At 39.1% G+C, this 19,083-nt stretch overlaps 1 pseudogene; it reads right to left on the reverse strand.

The window, feature by feature from the left end:
- Positions 1-2,989: 2,989 nt before the first annotated feature.
- LOC114915688 (putative receptor-like protein kinase At1g11050 pseudogene) lies at positions 2,990-6,497 on the reverse strand (annotated as a pseudogene).
- Between the last annotated feature and the right edge of the window lie 12,586 nt (positions 6,498-19,083).

The following is a 19,083-nucleotide window of genomic DNA, read 5'->3' on the forward strand; positions in this document are numbered from 1 at the left end:
CGCCAGGAGGCCTATAAATAGGGGCAGGGGGTGAAAATTTGGTACAGAGGAGAAGAAGTGAAAATTTTAGAGAGAGAAAGAAAAGAGAAAGAGAGAGAGAGAGAAGAGAGAGAGAGAGAGAAAGAAAGAAAGAGAGAGAGAGGGAAAGAAAAAGAGGGGATCCAGAGGAGGAGACCCTGCCCAAGTTCCAACTCCGCTTATCCAGGTAAGGGGGGGAGTGAGAACCTCGCTCAGGGGTGTGGGAATAATTGTTGGATAGTTGTTTGTCGGATTGGCCCCCAATCCTTTGCCGTTGTTTTGTTTAAATTTCTATTTACTCTACTTTGTTCTTTGTTAAAGATGTCGTTGTTCTGTCCGATTTTTTATTTATTCTACTTTGTTCTTTGTTAAAGGTGCCGTTGTTCTGTCCGATTTTTTATTTATTCTACTTTGTTCTTTGTTGAAGGTGTCGTTGTTCTGTCCGATTTTCTATTTATTTTACCTTGTTCTTTGTTGAAAGTAATAAATGAATATGAAATTAATGTTAATAATAAATGGGTTTTAATATAAAAAAGAATGCTCTCTGGATCTCTGTGAATACCTATGCGGACCTTAAGAGGAGTATTTATGACATGACCTTGTGAAATATGGACAAATGACATGAGACATATGAATGGACTATTGAGACATGATATGATTATGAGACTATGACAAATAATGACATGATATACTTGATGAAATCTTGTAATAAGTTAAATGTTGAGTTCATGAAATAATGAATGTATGACATGCATCATATGCATACATTACTCCAGGTGTGCCGCTGAGGCCGCATACCAACGATGCTAACAAGGTGTACCTTAGGGTCACCGACAGTTGATGATATGCTAACCAGGTGTACCTTAGGGTCACCGACAGTTTGTAACAGCCCAAGCAACCCGCATGTGGATATTGTCCGCTTTGGCCCACGGCCTCACGGTTTTGCTTCTGGCAATGACACGCATGCCACCCCAAAAGGCCTCCACACAAGGAAGGTATCCACACCCATATATATGGCATGCTTCGTTCTCCTTCCTAACCGATGTGGGACTTCACAATCCACCCCCCCTCAAGGGAGTCCAGCGCCCTCGCTGGCACACCGGCCCGGGTCCCGGCTCTGATACCAAATGTAACAGCCCAAGCAACCCGCATGTGGATATTGTCCGCTTTGGCCCACGGCCTCACGGTTTTGCTTCTGGCAATGGCACGCATGCCACCCCAAAAGGCCTCCACACAAGGAAGGTATCCACACCCATATATATGGCATGCTTCGTTCTCCTTCCTAACCGATGTGGGACTTCACACAGTTGATGATATGCTAACCAGGTGTACTTTAGGGTCACCGACAGTTGATGATATGCTAACCAGGTGTACCTTAGGGTCACCGACAGTTGTGCAGGTGTGCCTTAGGGTCACCAGTGATGATATGTGAAACTTCCTTATGGCGCCACATGCATGTATTTATGAGTTGAGTTCATGACATCATAGCATGATAAATGAGTATATATGTGATATTGATTATTTATGTGTATTATTTACATATGACTTGTATTTGTTGTGTGTGTGTGTGCTATCTAACCTTTATTTCTGCATCTGAAACTGAGTGAGATGTTTCTCACTCCCTTGTTGTTTTTGTATATGTTTTAAATTATGTTGTAGATAATCAGCATCATGGGGATGTTGGTGATGAGGCTTAAGGCTTCAGTGGAGCATGCTCTGATAGGATGTGACATCGGGCATAGCTAGGCTTGTTTTTGGGATGTTATTGTTTTAAAAGCTTTAATTTTCTCTTCTTATATAATTTTGAACGTTCTTGAGGAAAGATCAAAATGTACATCTTTGTTATACTATTTTATTATATGATTTTAAAGTTATAAATTAATTCCTAACTAGGAGGCACTGCCACCTTTACTGGAGTTAATTTATATTTCCTTTATTTGTATATATATGATTTCTTGTTTTCCACTAAATTATATTGAAGTCTTAACCACTTTTCTTTTATAATTTCTACACTAGAGTTATGATTTATGAGTTACGAATGTGAATCTTCTACCTTATAATATTTGAAACAATTATTTTATACATGAAAGATGTTATTAAACTATGAAAGATTTTATTTACCCAAAAAGAAGAAAAGAAGAAATATTTTATTGTTACATTTGTTGTATATTAATAATGGGGTAGAGGGTGTCACAGAATCTATCTAACAATACCCTCCAGACAAAACAAGAGACCTTATAGGGCACCAAACGACACCAAATAAACCTGTGTAATGGTATTTCAGCAAAAAGAGAATCATTGACAATAACATGATAAGCTGACTTGACAGAATACTTGTCATCTGAATCAACTTTCCATCTCCAAGAATCATGAGTATACTCTTGAACCTGAAAACCACGAAGATCAGAAACTAATAGATCCAACTGTTCCAATTCCCACTGAAATAAAGGCCTTCTCCACCTCCAATTCCACTCAACACCACCCCCTCTACCAAAGAACATGTCTGCCACGGTTGCCTCCGAGTTGATAGTAATAGAAAAGAGCCTACCATATCGAACACAAAAATATATATATATATATATATATATATTTAAAAAAAACAAATTATATATTGTAAAAAGAAATATTTTATTTATTGATAATTGATTTTAAATTACTATTATTTAATTAATAAATAATCATGATAAATAAAATTAAATTAGATAAAAAGTAAATTTTATTTTTACAAACTCTCTTATTAAAGAAAAGTTCCTAAAAACATTGTCGTATAAATAAAGTTCATGTTTAATATATAAAGGTTGATATTTTTTTTAATTTCTTATCTAATTTTATTTTTTATTTATCATAATTATTTATAAATTAAATTTTTTATTTTTAAAATAAATTATCAATAAATAAAAATAACATTTGACTACAATATTAATTATTTATCATAAACCTAAAATATAATTTATTCATTTAAAAATATTTATTTATACAAATTTTAAGTATAATTTATATATTCAAATATAATATTTATTTGTATATATAATTTATTCTAAACTTTTAATATCCATGTGGTAAATCGTAGGTTTAACTCCATGGTGCAAATGGGCGAACCCCTTTACCACATTCAAGATTATATTTTTCCTCTAAGACTAAGTCAATGACCCTTTTGCTTTTTGAGATTCCGTTGACATAAAGAGATGATCCTTTCATCATATTTCTCATTCTCCTGAGCCACACAACATTTCCTAAGAGGCATTAGATTCATGTGCTTCAGGTTGCTAATAATCTCCACCTCATTACAAAACTCAACTTTCCCTTGAAAATCATATTCCAAGATCCTTTTAACCGCCATCAGAGTCCCATCAGACAGGGTTCCCTTGAACACTAACCCAAATCCACCACTCCCAATGAATCTCTTGGATGAAAATTTATTAGTAGCCTTCTCAAATTTCTCAATCTTTCAACCAAATAGACCCTATATTGGGTCTCAACCTACGCCTAGACCCTTGTTCCTTAGGGTCAAAATCAAAATGATCAAAAGTCTCAAGCTTTTTCCTCATATGCTTCTTGTCATCCCACACATATAACCCCAACAAAAAAGACATCACCAATAAAGCAATCGCAACTCTTGTCAAGCCAAACACAAGAGCTTGGTGACCCATTCTCCCAGACCCCCCTTGTGAATATAAGCTAAAAATGCAAGTGACAACACCATTGCTTTTAGGTCCAAACTCATTCACAATCCCAACAACATAGAGAATGGCAAAGTAGAAACAATTAATGGAATATAAAGAATTATCTAATGAGATACAAATAAATTCACACATTATTGGAACAAAAGAATGAATATTTGTTTAGAAGCACAAAAAGTCTCCATTGGAACGAAAGTCTTATTCATCAGAGTTTCAACTCAAAAGTGAATAATACTTACCAATGTGATACATGTGTGAATACTTGTACACAATAAGATATAACATAATGCTCTTCTTAAAAAATATATTTCCACATAAAGAAATACAAAAACATCCCTTCATTGCCATTAATGGAAATAAGCAACTGCTTGACCTATAACCCTACTCCTAAACACATCACATTGGAAAAGATCACTAAGATTTGGTTTGCAAGCAATGCTAAAAGGTGTTGGAAATAAATATTAGAAACACAAATTGCATGATATGATGAGATTAGCTTTTAGGTTAAAAAAGAGAAGTTCAAAATCACTTGGTTGATCATTTACTCTTAAAATTTCACTGTGTTTATGAGGCTTCACTATAAACAATCCCCTTATTATTTTGACTCATTCAACATTATGTAAATCTGTTGCTTGCTAGTTCCCAATTGTCACAAACCCTAGCTGAGAAGAAATTCCTTTTGTTTAAGAATGGTTATCCCTGATGGAACTACTTGGAGAAGATTGATGTTCTTCAAGTTGAACCATGCTAAGTCCCTTTCTTCTCTTGAGGTTAGACACTCCAATGATGAAGAAACACCTTTGAAGAAGCTCCAATGGTGAAGAAGCACTAAGGAGTGCTCGGTTACTCCTTGAAAAAGTAGAAGATGGAGGCTCCAAGGCACAAAGGTGGAAACCTTTGTGAAGGAACTAGGGAGAACTTGTTCTCCACGATTTTGAGACTTTGAGAAAAGAGAATTCTTTTAGAAATTCTGATTTCATTCATCCAAAGTGAGGGAAAATAAAAGGTTTACAAATTTATAGAAGTAGGTAGCTTATGGAGCAAGCTAACCTTAACCATGGTTCAAGTGAACCATGGTTTGGTTGGCTTGACCATCTAAGCTAGTTAAGAGGCTTGTGGAGCAAGCTTCTCACTTAGCTTGCTTGGGAAGCAAGCTAGGAGAAGCTTGTAGCACAAGCTTCTCAACTTTGAGAAGGGATAAGCAATTTGGCCAAGACAAAGAGCTAGGCAAAGGTGGGCGGCCAAGGTCCTATTTTGCTCACTTTGATTATTTCAAAAATGTTTGATTTGGTTTAGTTAGGTTCATCCAATGATGATGAGACCTAGCTAAATCAAATCTATGAAAAATTAGGTGCAAAATGAGTCCAATATGTAAAATTTTGCCTAGGCCCAATTCTGGCCCAATTACTAGTCACACCTTCAAGCATTGCTAAATGCCACCCCACTTCTACTACTGGAAAAATAGAAAATGAGTGTATCAACAAAAGAGGTTAAATGGTGTCAAACTCTCCAAGTAACCCACCCTAGAATCAATATGTAATGACTAATAAAAGAAACTAAAGTGCCTCATAAATACAAAGACAAAAATGAGCCTATACAAGAGAACTATATACAAGATATTTACAACATATGAAAAAGGTCTTCAAAATCATCCCATTCCTCTTGGTTCTTTTAATGTATCTCCTCTTGGATTCCTTGGCCTTGGCCATAGTCTATCATCCTCTCCCTCTTGAAAAGGATTTGACCTCAAATCTCGAGGGTCTTCATGATGATCATCCACACCTACAAATATATAATACCATTCATTAGAGGTGATATTGTCAATCAATAAATGTGAAAGGTATATCCTAAGAGGAATCCTTTCATAGAACCTAAAGAAATTAATGATACTAGACCTTCTAAAATAATGAATAGGATTCTCTCCTAAACATAGTCTAGGTATATTACTAAACCCTAAGAAAGTGCTAAAACTAAGACTATAACACACTAAAGACTTAATCCTAAAAACTAGAACATCTTGCCTAAAGTACCCTATGTGGTAACCTAGGAATTTCCTAGAAAATAAGGAAAATAATACTAAGAAATTTCCTAAACAATTTTGGATTATATTATTTGTTGGATAGTTATGAAAAGAATTTGTCACAAGGAACCTTGAAGGTTCATATATTATATCCAACAAATAATATATTCCATAAATTGGGTGCATTATTGAAACAACTAAGGTAGGAAAAGTCCTACACAAAGGAAGACTATCTACCTCGGACACCACCAAGGAAGTAGCATGAGAAGTGAAACTAAGTGAAGTCCACTTCTCCTTCACCAAATCTTGAAGTTGAGACTCTTTTTCTTTCAAAATAATGGATTTATGAATCTCTTCCTCAAGACTAGTGGCAGAATGAGGGCAAGAGTTAAGATCTTTATGAATAAAGAGAATTTTTTCATAGGATTTTTAGTACTAAAACAATTCTCTTTAGTCACAAATCCTTTAGAGGATATTTCTTCCTCTTTACTCTTCCCTACACAAAGTTCTTTCTTTTTTTCTATTTCTTCTTTTCTTTTGATTTTCATTTGTCTTCTTCTTTTGTGTTTTCTCATGTCTTCTTTCAATTTTTCTTCTTCTTGTTTAAGAATTCTCAACTTCTCTTCTAGGATAGCAAGTTTGGCCTCTCTTTCAATTTTCTCCTTCTCTTTTTGAAAGACCTCTTGCTTCTTCCATAGTTTAAGTGATTTTAGCTCTTTTGTTAAGTAAGAAATGCTTTTAGGAGAGCTATCACTTCCACTATAGTTGGATTGTTGAGACATTTTAAACAACAAGATTTTTTTCTCTTCACACAAAAATAGATTTTAAGAAAATAATATTTTTGAAGTGCTTAGACTTGACACTTAGAGGTCTAAGAGTACAAATTGAACTATGGAGGGAGGTGAGCTACTATCGAGCCACTTAATAACCAAGCCTCTTCAAGTAAAAATCTCTAAACCCCTTTGTACTTTGCCTTGCACAAAATGTTTTCACAAAGTTCTTTTCAAAAGAAAAATAACAAGCAAGTGCCTAATGTGTACAATTAAGCAATGCAATCAAGACTTGAAAACATAAATTTCTTGAAAACATAAATTGCTTAAAACATAAATGGCATGAAAACATAAAGACAAGAAAACATAAACTAGGCGTTTTAAGCAAGTAAACCTATGTAAGAGCTTGGAAAATACCAAGGATTTCCAAGGACCCTCTCACAAGTACTACACGGATTTACTACTTTGAACACTTAAGGAGAGATGGAGATACACCAAAGGCACTCCAAGACACTCCTTAATAAAGGCCTTGTACAAAAAATGAGAATTAAAAAGTTTACAAGAAATGAAATGTAAATTTACACCAAATGAAATGCAAATTTACACCAAATAAATTGTAAATTCACATTCAAATGAAATGCAAATTTACTTGAAATGAAATTAATGGCTGCACCAAAAGTTTTAGAAACAAAATTCAGCCACTAATTAGTGACAATTTTAGTGACAGATTTATAAATGGAAATTTTTTTGAAAGCAAAATTTTCGTCACTATATTGTTACTAATTCCTTGTTTTCACAAAAATTTTCTCAAGATTTTGTTGCTCCTTTTTCCTCCAATTCAGCCACCAATGTGCAGCCCTCTCAAGTGTGTCACTCCTCTTTTAGAAGCAACCTTGATGTTGGTCACTCCTCTTTTAGAAGCAACCTTGATGTTGGTCACTCCTAGGTGTTTAGTTTCCCAAAGTTCTTCCACCAATAGAGAAGCAAGTTCCCTAGGTCACCACAAAACCTTCCAATGTTGGCTTCCTTTGTAACTTGGCCTTCCACACCTTCAAGAAGCACTCAACACACCTTAAGTTGCTGGATTATTAGTGATAAAACTGAAAAATAACAATTAGGAAAAGCTATACCAATTGGTGAAAATTAATGAGACAAAACTAGGAAGAGTTCCAATCAAAGACAAGCAAAAATTAAGGCACCAAGGAAAGGTTAGCACACAAAGGAAAAACCTATCAATGGCACTAGAGTAGATTACAAAACAAAATCTATGATTACAAAAAAAAAAATAAGACTCAAGAACAAGTTCTATGTGGCTGGACAGCTTTCAAACAAACAATACAAACCAAAATCCGAGAGCACACCACACACAATTTTCTACTCCTTGGCTTTTTCTTGTACTTTTTCTTTGTGATTCTTTTTGTAAATTCTTTTGCACTTTTTCTTTTTCTTTTTGTACAGGATTTTAATGCCTTTTAAACATGTATTAATCTCGGATTTAAAGAAGTAAAACTGCTGCCAAAATAATTCCACAAAACAAGAGGTATACTAGTGAAAATGTTTTTCTAGTGCTTCACAATTTTGTACAAAATTTAGGTCAATTTTCAAGCACTCTTTTCTTTTGTTTTTCCATTGAATTTAACATACTAATACCTCTTTTTTGCCTCTGTTTTGAGGACTTAAAAAGTGTTAAAAGTTTCAGCCACAAAGCAAGACACAAATGTAGACCCCTAAAATTGTCCTGGTCGGAAATAAAGCTCAAAGACTCTCAAAGACCGAAGGAAAGTCAGCCGGAAGGACTCCTGGAAGACCCTAGGATGATTCTTTGTAGGTCTAGAAGTCTTAGAGTAGCTTAGAATAAGGGTGTGCAAGGATTGGAGCTCAATACACCCTCCCAGAGGTTCAGTACGGCCGTACTGAGCCATTTGAACTGCAATACGGCCGTAGTGAACTCAATACGGCCGTACTGAAGTTTTTGAACTTCAGTACGGCCGTACCAAATTCAATACGGCCGTACTGTAGTTCAAAAAACTTCAGTACGGGCTGTAGTGAAATCAATACGGCCGTACTGAAGTTTTTGAACTTCAGTACGGCCGTACCAAATTCAATACGGCCGTACTGTAGTTCAAAAACCCAGTACGGGCCGTATTGACCTCCCAGGCCGTATTGCGCCTCAATCCTATAAATAGGACGTCATTGGCACGTCCTCCCACACTTTTTGCAGACTTCTGGACCCTCTGGCTGAGTATTCTGGGGTTTTTGAGCAGTATTCTGCCCTAGAAATCTCTCCGAGAGCCGATCCGACGAAGTTCTTGAGTTCTGAGCATTTAGCTTGAGGATTCGAACTAGTCGAAGGGAAATCTCTTTGATTTCCGGAGTAAAAATTATTTTTAGGGAAGGAACGAGCGAGCGTGCAGTGGGAAGGAGCGCCAAAAAGCCTCCTAACGTCTGTTTAAATATATAAAAGCACGCTTCAAAGGTTTCTTTTCCAAATCCCTTCTTTTACCGCTTTCTGATTGTTGCATTGCATATTTAGAATTTTCATCATGTAAATATTCCGCTTATAATCGTTTCTAATAAATAGGGGTAATTTAGTAATTTTACACTGTTATTTATGAAATAATCCGTCATAGGGAACCCGAAAGGGGCGTTGTGGGGTGCTAACACCTTCCCCGCACGTAACCGACTCCCTTACCCAACTCTGGTTGTAATGGCCAAGGTTGATTTGCGAAAATCAATTGCCTTATCCCTTTTTCCAATGTTTTGAGTAAAACATTGGTGGCGACTCCAAGAACCCTTCTTTTTGCGAAAACCACTAATCCATGGAGGGTCCCGCTTGGGATTAACATGGATTGGTGAATCATTTAATAAAATTGTTAGTTCGAAGAGGTCTCAGTTTGAGAATAAGTCGTTCTAACAATCCATCATTTTTCAAAACTTAAAAAGAGTCCAACCATCGTTGCGAATGCCAAGGTCCGTTTCGGCGGGTGGCGACAGATGGCGACTCCACTGGGGAAGCCTCGAGAGTCAATCCCATTTAGTGATGGATTATTTCTAAAATAATAGTTCAAAATTACTTCATTACCCCTCACTTGTATGATAATATGTTTTATCTAGCTGGCTTTAATAACTGTTGAATGTTTAAATTTTCGCAATTGTTTGAAATACAAACTGCACACGAACCTTTGCACACAACAGTTCCCTCTATACCCGGGGGCATGAGTGGAAAGCCATAGGGAGTGGATGTTAGTACGGCCGGTTGTCGAATGGGTCTATAGGTGCCCGTAGACCGTTGTCGGAAAACATCACTCAAGGTGAAAACCATGAACTCGAGTCCGACAGTGCGTTGGAGCTTTCCATCGACTTACGACGAGAGGAATTGGGTCCCTATAATGGGGGCACCTTGGGGGCCTTGGACCGGTGAGAACAGTTAGAACCTCCTTGAATATGCACTTTTCTGCAGGATACCCCTACCTCGTAATTCGCTCGTGACTGTTCGTGGATGAGTGAATTGTTTGTGCATTGTTTATGTGACATTGTTTGAGCATACATTGCATTCTTTAAACATACAACATTCCCTTTTAAAATAAGAATAAATAGGAATAAGAATCTTCCATTACATGGTGTTAACATCTACCTTCATCACATTCATATAGGTAGTTTCCCTTTTCACCCAAAAAAATACAAAAAACAAAATACCAAAAAAAAAAGATATTTATCCAAACCAAGCAATATCATGCATCATCTTAGGAACATCCTGAAAACATGATAATGCTTAGTTGAATAAACACAATGCATGCATATTCAACGCCATCATCTCATATCATGCATTCTTATCAAAAATCATGGAGGGATCTAGGTTTACATTTCATACATCCCTCCTAGTAATTCATTAATAAACATTAATAAAAAGAAAGGATTAATCGGTGCGTATGTTCAGAATGGATCGCACGCCGTTTGTTATTAAGTATAAACCAACAACCGCGCCAAGCGAACGCACATCAACTCCGTTGTTGGTAATCAAAACGAATAAAGGGGAAGGTCCGACACCGTTAAGGATCACTGCTCCAAGACCTTTTCCCTACGAATCAAATAAGGCTGTGCCATGGATATACGACATCCATTCTTCTGCCGACAGCGATATCTCTAACACCGCTGGACTTGGGGGCATGACTAGGAGTGGCAGGATCTACACTCCCGAAGATCTTCATGATAAAGCTCCCAAGAATAAAGGAAAAGAAAAAGAAAAAGAGAAAACTGAGGAAAATAAAGAATCCGAGGAGGAGACTGATGAGCTGTTAAAGTATATCCGACAGAGCGAGTACTCCATCGTGGATCAACTTCATAGGACACCAGCAAAAATTACTCTGTTGTCGTTGATCCTAAGCTCCGAACCGCATCGGCAAGCTCTGTTGAAAGTCTTGAACGAAGCATACGTGTCGCACACTATCTCCCAAGACAAATTTGAGGGGATTGTTAGTCACATCACGGCTAATGATCACCTCACTTTCACCGATGAAGAGATCCCCGCTGGGGGACCGAATCACAACAAGCCCTTGCATATCTCTGTAAGGTGCAAGGAATATCACATCGCTAAAGTCTTGGTGGATAATGGATCTTCCTTGAACGTGATGCCAAAAAGAACGCTCGATCAAGTGGCAATCAAGGGAATCCAAATGCGCCCGAGCAACATGATCGTCCGAGCTTTCGACGGTTCCAAGAGAGAAGTGGTGGGAGAAGTCAATCTTCCAATCCAAATTGGACCCACCATCTTCAATGTCGAATTTCAAGTGATGGACATTAATCCTGCATACAGCTGTCTCCTCGGCCGACCTTGGATTCATGATGCGAAAGCTGTTCCCTCTACCCTCCACCAGAAAGTCAAATTCATAGTGGGTGACAAGCTGGTGACTGTACAAGCCGAAGATGACATACTCATCAGCAAGCCATCTGCCATACCTTACGTGGACGCAGCAGAGGAAGCTCTAGAGACCGCCTTCCAAGCATTGGAGATTGCCAATGTCGAAACGTTTCCCCGAGAAATGAAGAAGGTAGCCTACATGCTCACCAAGAACGGATACTTGCCTGGACAAGGACTTGGCAAGGATTCCCAAGGAATTCCCGAGCTACCCATTATTAAGGATAATCCGGGGAAACAAGGGTTAGGATACAACCCTAATAAAGATCAAAGGACGAAGAGGAACAAAGATCCTTCTCGACGTTCTTTAAGCCAGATCTTTAGGGAGGCCGGTTCACAAGCGTCAAGGCCGGTCGTCGTCATCAAGTGCTCTTCTCCTTCCGATAGGGATGTATAGACCTGATGACTATTAGAGATTACTCCTCGGGGACAGCCCGACCCCCGAGCCTCGATAGGGCACATGTTTCCGTTAGAATTATAATAAAATCATTCTTTATTAATTCTTACTGCTTCTCTTCTTGCTTACAATAAATTTTTAGACCACGTTATTTTTAACCCTGTTTGAATAAGCATGAATGAAGTTGAAATTGTCTTAATAACAATAAACCCGCATCATTTTTATGTGAAAGTGGGTGTGATAACTTGGAGCACCATTCCTTGGCCTCGACAAGTGCCATCATGGATAAAAAAGGAATCCTTTAAAGAACAAAAATCATAAAAACAAAAAAGCTCGGCAGGAAACCCAAAAAGGGGGCTGCGCAAAAATAAGAGCAAAAGACCCGCTAGGAATCCCACGAAAGGGTGACCTAGGCAAAAGTTAGGGTTGCGAAAATAAACAAAAATAAAGGTCCGCTAAGACGCCACAAAGGGGTGTTTTAGGCAAAAATAAGGACAATCAAAAAGCGAAAATAAATCCATGATGGTACCATGAGCTGAATTCAAAAAGAAAGGTTCAAGGAAACTATCTAAGTTGTCGAATCACAACGTCAATAACAAGACTTGCTTAACTTCATAAGTGTTTAATCAAACAAGCCTAAACACATAAGCCTACCTTGGCCAGCCATTCTTACAAAAACCATTTTCGAAAAAATAATCCCCTCTAAAACACAAACTTCTGAACAAAAAATATCTTTCCCTTCTTTTCTCTTGTCCCAAACGATTTTAAAATAATCTAGTGGAACATGGAGATATAGTGGTCAATAGGAAGGTTAATACGTCTTCTAAAGGAAGGGAATGATCACCGGGTTGATGACACCAATCTCGATATAACACGCATCATTCCTCGGTTACAGAAATCGGCAGCGCACAACCCGTCTAGAGGAATGGCAAAAATCCAAGCAAAGAAACGCATCGGTTAATTCTTTTGAAAAATAAATCAAATAGAATTAGGTGCATCATACCGCATACATGCATACAGATGATAGGTGTACTGGAAGATCACTTATTCTCTGTTTATTGAAAAAACAAACAAAAAAACAAAAAACAAAAAAACAAAAAACAAAAAAAAATATAAACTTCAGAAAAAACAATGCGCCCGTACCATGTTCAGTACACCCGTACTAAAATTAGGGTTATGAACAAATTTTCAACTCAATACGGGCGTACTGAAATGAATACGGCCGTATTGGCCATAAACGTCCACACCAATACGGGGCGTATTGAATTCAATACGGCCCGTACTGGCCCATTCTTTTGTACATCAACAATAAGATCAGTACGTCCGTACTGAATTCAGTATGGGCCGTACTTTTTTCTATAAATACGTCCCTCCTCCTCTCATTCATCACAACATCTTCATTCCTCTGCATACTTTATCTGTGAGTGTGTTTGAGATCCTTCTGTACAGAAAAAGCCAAAAATTGACAAAAAAGGCAAAAATTTAGAAAACCCAACAATTGTACAGAATAACTGAGCCTGGAGAGGCTTGCCGAAATAATACTCTCCAGAGACATCTCGGCTTGCACTCTTGGGCCGAATTCCCAGTGAAAGCTATCAGGGCAAGATCAGCAAGATTCCTCAACGGAAGCATGATCGTCTAAATAAAATATCAGAATCAAAGGACTTAGACTTCCTCAGTAGAAGATAGCTTTCCAACTCGAGCGACGAGTGAAGCTAAGCCTGAAGAGGCTTTCTAAATAATACTCTGGGATACATAAGATCCTCAATCCCCATTCGCCTACTCAGAGGCACTCCTTCAAAAAGAGAAAATCCAAAAATTATACAGAATAATTGAGCCTGGAGAGGCTTGCCGAAATAATACTCCCCAGAGATATCTCAGCTTGCACTCTTGGGCCGAATTCCCAGTGAAAGCTATCAGAGCAAGATCAGCAAGATTCCTCAACGGAAGCATGATCATCCAAACAGAGCATCCGAGTCAAAAGACTCAGACTTCCTCAGCGGAAGATGGCTTTCCAACTCAAGCGATGAGTGAAGCTAAGCCTGAAGAGGCTTTCTAAATAATACTCTGGGATACACAAGATCCTCAATCCCCATTCGCCTACTCAGAGGCACCCTTCCAAAAAAAAAAAAAAAGGAAAATCCAAAAAGATCAATACCCATTCCCCAAGCGGAATTCGGTATTCAACCAAACACCGAACGTTAAGATAATCCGCCTAACAGAAGAGGTCAATCAAAATCATCACAACAGAATCCCCCAGCGGATAACAGCCTACGCAGAGGCAACAAAACCAGAAAATCAAAAAAGAGTCACCCGAATAAGGATAACCGGGATACTCCACCAACGTCGAAAGGACGTCAGCCAATCATAAGGCATCGCTCACATCAGAAAGAGCATCTTTGTGTCTGCATCCCCAAGGAATCAGAATTTCCCCAGTGGGCACCAACTACGCAATGGAAAGTTGGGACACAAGAACCTATGAGTAACTGCACATCCCCTAGACGGATCCCTGCGTTATCCAGCCCTCAGCGGCATCAAAATCAAAAACAACCGTCGAAGCAGCATCGTGGATTGTGGAGACAAAATCATCACAATAGAATCCCCCAGCGGATAACAGCCTACGCAGAGGCAATAAAACCAGAAAATCAAAAAGAGTCACCCGAATAAGGATAACCGGGATACTCCACCACCGTCGAAAGGACGTCAGCCAACCATAAGGCACCGCTCACATCAGAAAGAGCATCTTTGTGTCTACATATCCAAGGAATCAGAATTTCCCCAGTGGGCACCAACTACGCAATGGAAAGTTGGGACACAAGAACCTATGAGTAACTGCACATCCCCTAGACGGATCCCTGCGTTATCCAGCCCTCAGCGGCATCAAAATCAAAAACAACCGTCGAAGCAGCATCGTGGACTGTGGAGACAAAATCATCACAATAGAATCCCCCAGCGGATAACAGCCTACGCAGAGGCAATAAAACCAGAAAATCAAAAAGAGTCACCCGAATAAGGATAACCGGGATACTCCACCACCGTCGAAAGGACGTCAGCCAACCATAAGGCACCGCTCACATCAGAAAGAGCATCTTTGTGTCTACATCCCCAAGGAATCAGAATTTCCCCAGTGGGCACCAACTACGCAATGGAAAGTTGGGACACAAGAACCTATGAGTAACTGCACATCCCCTAGACAGATCCTTGCGCTATCCAGCCCTCAGCGGCACCAAAATCAAAAACAACCGTCGAAGCAGCATCGTGGACTGTGGAGACAAAATCATCACAAATCCCTGGAGAGGGCAAACTCACGCTACCAAAGTGACCAGAAGCACAAAGGTATGCAACCCTGGGGAGGGCAAACCGCAGACCCTGGAGAGGGCAAACTCACGCTACCAAAGTGACCAGAAGCACGGAGGTATGCAACCCTGGGGAGGGCAAACCGCAGACCCTAGAGAGGGCAAACTCACGCTACCGAGGTTGTCAGAAACACCGAGGTATGCACGAGCCTGGAGAGGCGACGACTAATACTCAGCTACCCCGTCGTCAGAAACACGGAGGTATGCAGCTACCGAAGTTGTCAGAAACACCGAGGTATGCACGAGCCTGGAGAGGCGGTACTCAGCTACCCCGTCGTCAGAAACACGGAGGTATGCAGCTACCGAGGTTGTCAGAAACACCGAGGTATGCACAAGCTTGGAGAGGCGGTACTCAGCTACCCCGTCATCAGAAACATGAAGGTATGCAGCTACCGAGGTTGTCAGAAACACCGAGGTATGCACGAGCCTGGAGAGGCGATACTCAGCTACCCCGTCGTCAGAAACACGGAGGCATGCAGCTGCCAACATCGTCAGAAACATGGAGGCATGCAGACCCTGGAGAGGGCAAACTCACGCTACCGAGGTTGTCAGAAACACCGAGGTATGCAACGAGCCTGGAGAGGCGACGACTAATACTCAACCTGGAGAGGCCACTCAACAATTTTCCCACCGGAAGACACTACAAGTCGGAAGGATGGCTTACTCCCCGGACAATTGGGTCAACTCCTTTACTTGTCAACCGGTACACCAAAAAGCCGTTCGACTAAGTAAAGGGGGGGCAGCTGTAGACCCGTAAAATTGTCCGGGTCAGAAATAAAGCTCAAAGACTCTCAAAGACCGAAGGAAAGTCAGCCGGAAGGACTCCTGGAAGACCCTAGGATGATTCTTTGTAGGTCTAGAAGTCTTAGAGTAGCTTAGAATAAGGGTGTGCAAGGATTGGAGCTCAATACACCCTCCCAGAGGTTCAGTACGGCCGTACTGAGCCATTTGAACTGCAATACGGCCATAGTGAACTCAATACGGCCGTACTGAAGTTTTTGAACTTCAGTACGGCTGTACCAAATTCAATACGGCCGTACTGTAGTTCAAAAAACTTCAGTACGGGCCGTAGTGAAATCAATACGGCCGTACTGAAGTTTTTGAACTTCAGTACGGCCGTACCAAATTCAATACGGCCGTACTGTAGTTCAAAAACCCAGTACGGGCCGTATTGACCTCCCAGGCCGTATTGCGCCTCAATCCTATAAATAGGACGTCATTGGCACGTCCTCCCACACTTTTTGCAGACTTCTGGACCCTCTGGCTGAGTATTCTGGGGTTTTTGAGCAGTGTTCTGCCCTAGAAATCTCTCCGAGAGCCGATCCGACGAAGTTCTTGAGTTCTGAGCATTTAGCTTGAGGATTCGAACTAGTCGAAGGGAAATCTCTTTGATTTCCGGAGTAAAAATTATTTTTAGGGAAGGAACGAGCGAGCGTGTAGTGGGAAGGAGCGCCAAAAAGCCTCCTAACGTCTGTTTAAATATATAAAAGCACGCTTCAAAGGTTTCTTTTCCAAATCCCTTCTTTTACCGCTTTCTGATTGTTGCATTGCATATTTAGAATTTTCATCATGTAAATATTCCGCTTATAATCGTTTCTAATAAATAGGGGTAATTTAGTAATTTTACACTGTTATTTATGAAATAATCCGTCATAGGAAACCCGAAAGGGGCGTTGTGGGGTGCTAACACCTTCCCCGCACGTAACCGACTCCCTTACCCAACTCTGGTTGTAATGGCCAAGGTTGATTTGCGAAAATCAATTGCCTTATCCCTTTTTCCAATGTTTTGAGTAAAACATTGGTGGCGACTCCAAGAACCCTTCTTTTTGCGAAAACCACTAATCCATGGAGGGTACCGCTTGAGATTAACATGGATTGGTGAATCATTTAATAAAATTGTTAGTTCGATGAGGTCTCAGTTTGAGAATAAGTCGTTCTAACAATCCATCATTTTTCAAAACTTAAAAAGAGTCCAACCATCGTTGCGAATGCCAAGGTCCGTTTCGGCGGGTGGCGACAACAAAGAAACCTAATAGGAATAGTGTTTGACATATTTTCTTGACAAAACTTTTAATGTGACATCAAAGAAACCTAACTCTATGAAATTTGCTAGAACTAATAGCAAATCAAGAACTCAAATATGTAAAACAAAAGCACATATAGGTCAGGTACAAAGAGTATTTAAATTGCACAAAAAGAATTGACCAAAAACAACACAAAAACAAAGGTTAAACAAGCTAGTCTAGGAATTAATGACATGTAAAGGACTACACATGACTCTAGACAAAACACAAGATTATAAATCAAAAACACATGCTATTCATTATCATAATCCAATCACGGATTCAGGTCATAAGGAACAAGAGAAGACTCAACAAAATAAAAAAACGCACAAGTTCATAGAAGCTTAAAGCACCAAAATCGGATTGATTCAAGATTAACGGAACAAGCAAAATGTGAATCAATCAATTCTCATGTGACATATAGGATCCATCAAAATATGTATTAAACCTAGATCCATACAGCAAACACAAGAAGACATGTAAAATATGGAAGAGACAACACGGATTCATACAAAAGTTTAAGAACACATAACCTCAAGAGCATTAAGGCTCTGATACCAAAACTAATGGAACTACTTGGAGAAGATTGATGTTCTTCAAGTTGAACCATGCTAAGTCCCTTTCTTCTCTTGAGGTTAGACACTTCAATGATGAAGAAACACCTTTGAAGAAGCTCCAATGGTGAAGAAGCACTAAGGAGTGCTCGGTTACTCCTTGAAAAAGTAGAAGATGGAGGCTCCAAGGCACAAAGGTGGAAACCTTTGTGAAGGAACTAGGGAGAACTTGTTCTCCACGGTTTTGAGACTTTGAGAAGAGAGAATTATTTTAGAAATTCTGATTTCATTCATCCAAAGTGAGGGAAAATGAAAGGTTTACAAATTTATAGAAGTAGGTAGCTTATGGAGCAAGCTAACCTTAACCATGATTCAAGTGAACCATGGTTTGGTTGGCTTGACCATCTAAGCTAGTTAAGAGGCTTGTGGAGCAAGCTTCTCACTTAGATTGCTTGGGAAGCAAGCTAGGAGAAGCTTGTAGCACAAGCTTCTCAACTTTGAGAAGGGATAAGCAATTTGGCCAAGACAAAGAGCTAGGCAAAGGTGGGCGGCTAAGGTCCTATTTTGCTCACTTTGATTATTTCAAAAATGTTTGATTTGGTTTAGTTAGGTTCATCCAATGATGATGAGACCTAGCTAAATCAAATCTATGAAAAATTAGGTGCAAAATGAGTCAAATATGTAAAATTTTGCCTAGGCCCAATTCTGGCCCAATTACTAGTCACACCTTCAAGCATTGCTAAATGCCACCCCACTTTTACTACTGGAAAAATAGAAAATGAGTGTATCAACAAAAGAGGTTAAATGGAGTCAAACTCTCCAAGTAACCCACCCTAGAATCAATATGTAATGACTAATAAAAGAAACTAAAGTGCCTCACAAATACAAAGGCAAAAATAAGCCTATACAAGAGAACTATGTACAAGATATTTGCAACATATGAAAAAGGTCTTCAAAATCATCCCATTCCTCTTGATTCTTTTAATGTATCTCCTCTTGGATTCCTTGACCTTGGCCATAGTCTATCAATCCCCCATAATGACACCTACTTGTTATAAATTAATATGCAATTCAAGGCAAACTTAGAAATGAAGATAAAGAGTAACTTAATTGAAAGAGAGGAAATTAACTTCATCCTTCACTAGACCAATCAAGAGCTTACAATAATGTAGAAGTTGAGTACAAAAAGTGCTATAAAAATATAGCATGATTTTGAAAATCAGTTGAGAAAAAAAAAATAAAGGCAAAGATTTACTTAGTTAAAAGATATACGAAATTAACTTTCTTCATCACTAGACCAATCAAGAGTT

Source organism: Cajanus cajan, chromosome 11, assembly GCF_000230855.2.
Source record: "Cajanus cajan strain Asha chromosome 11, NIPB_CcT2T_4, whole genome shotgun sequence".
Lineage (NCBI taxonomy): Eukaryota > Viridiplantae > Streptophyta > Magnoliopsida > Fabales > Fabaceae > Cajanus > Cajanus cajan.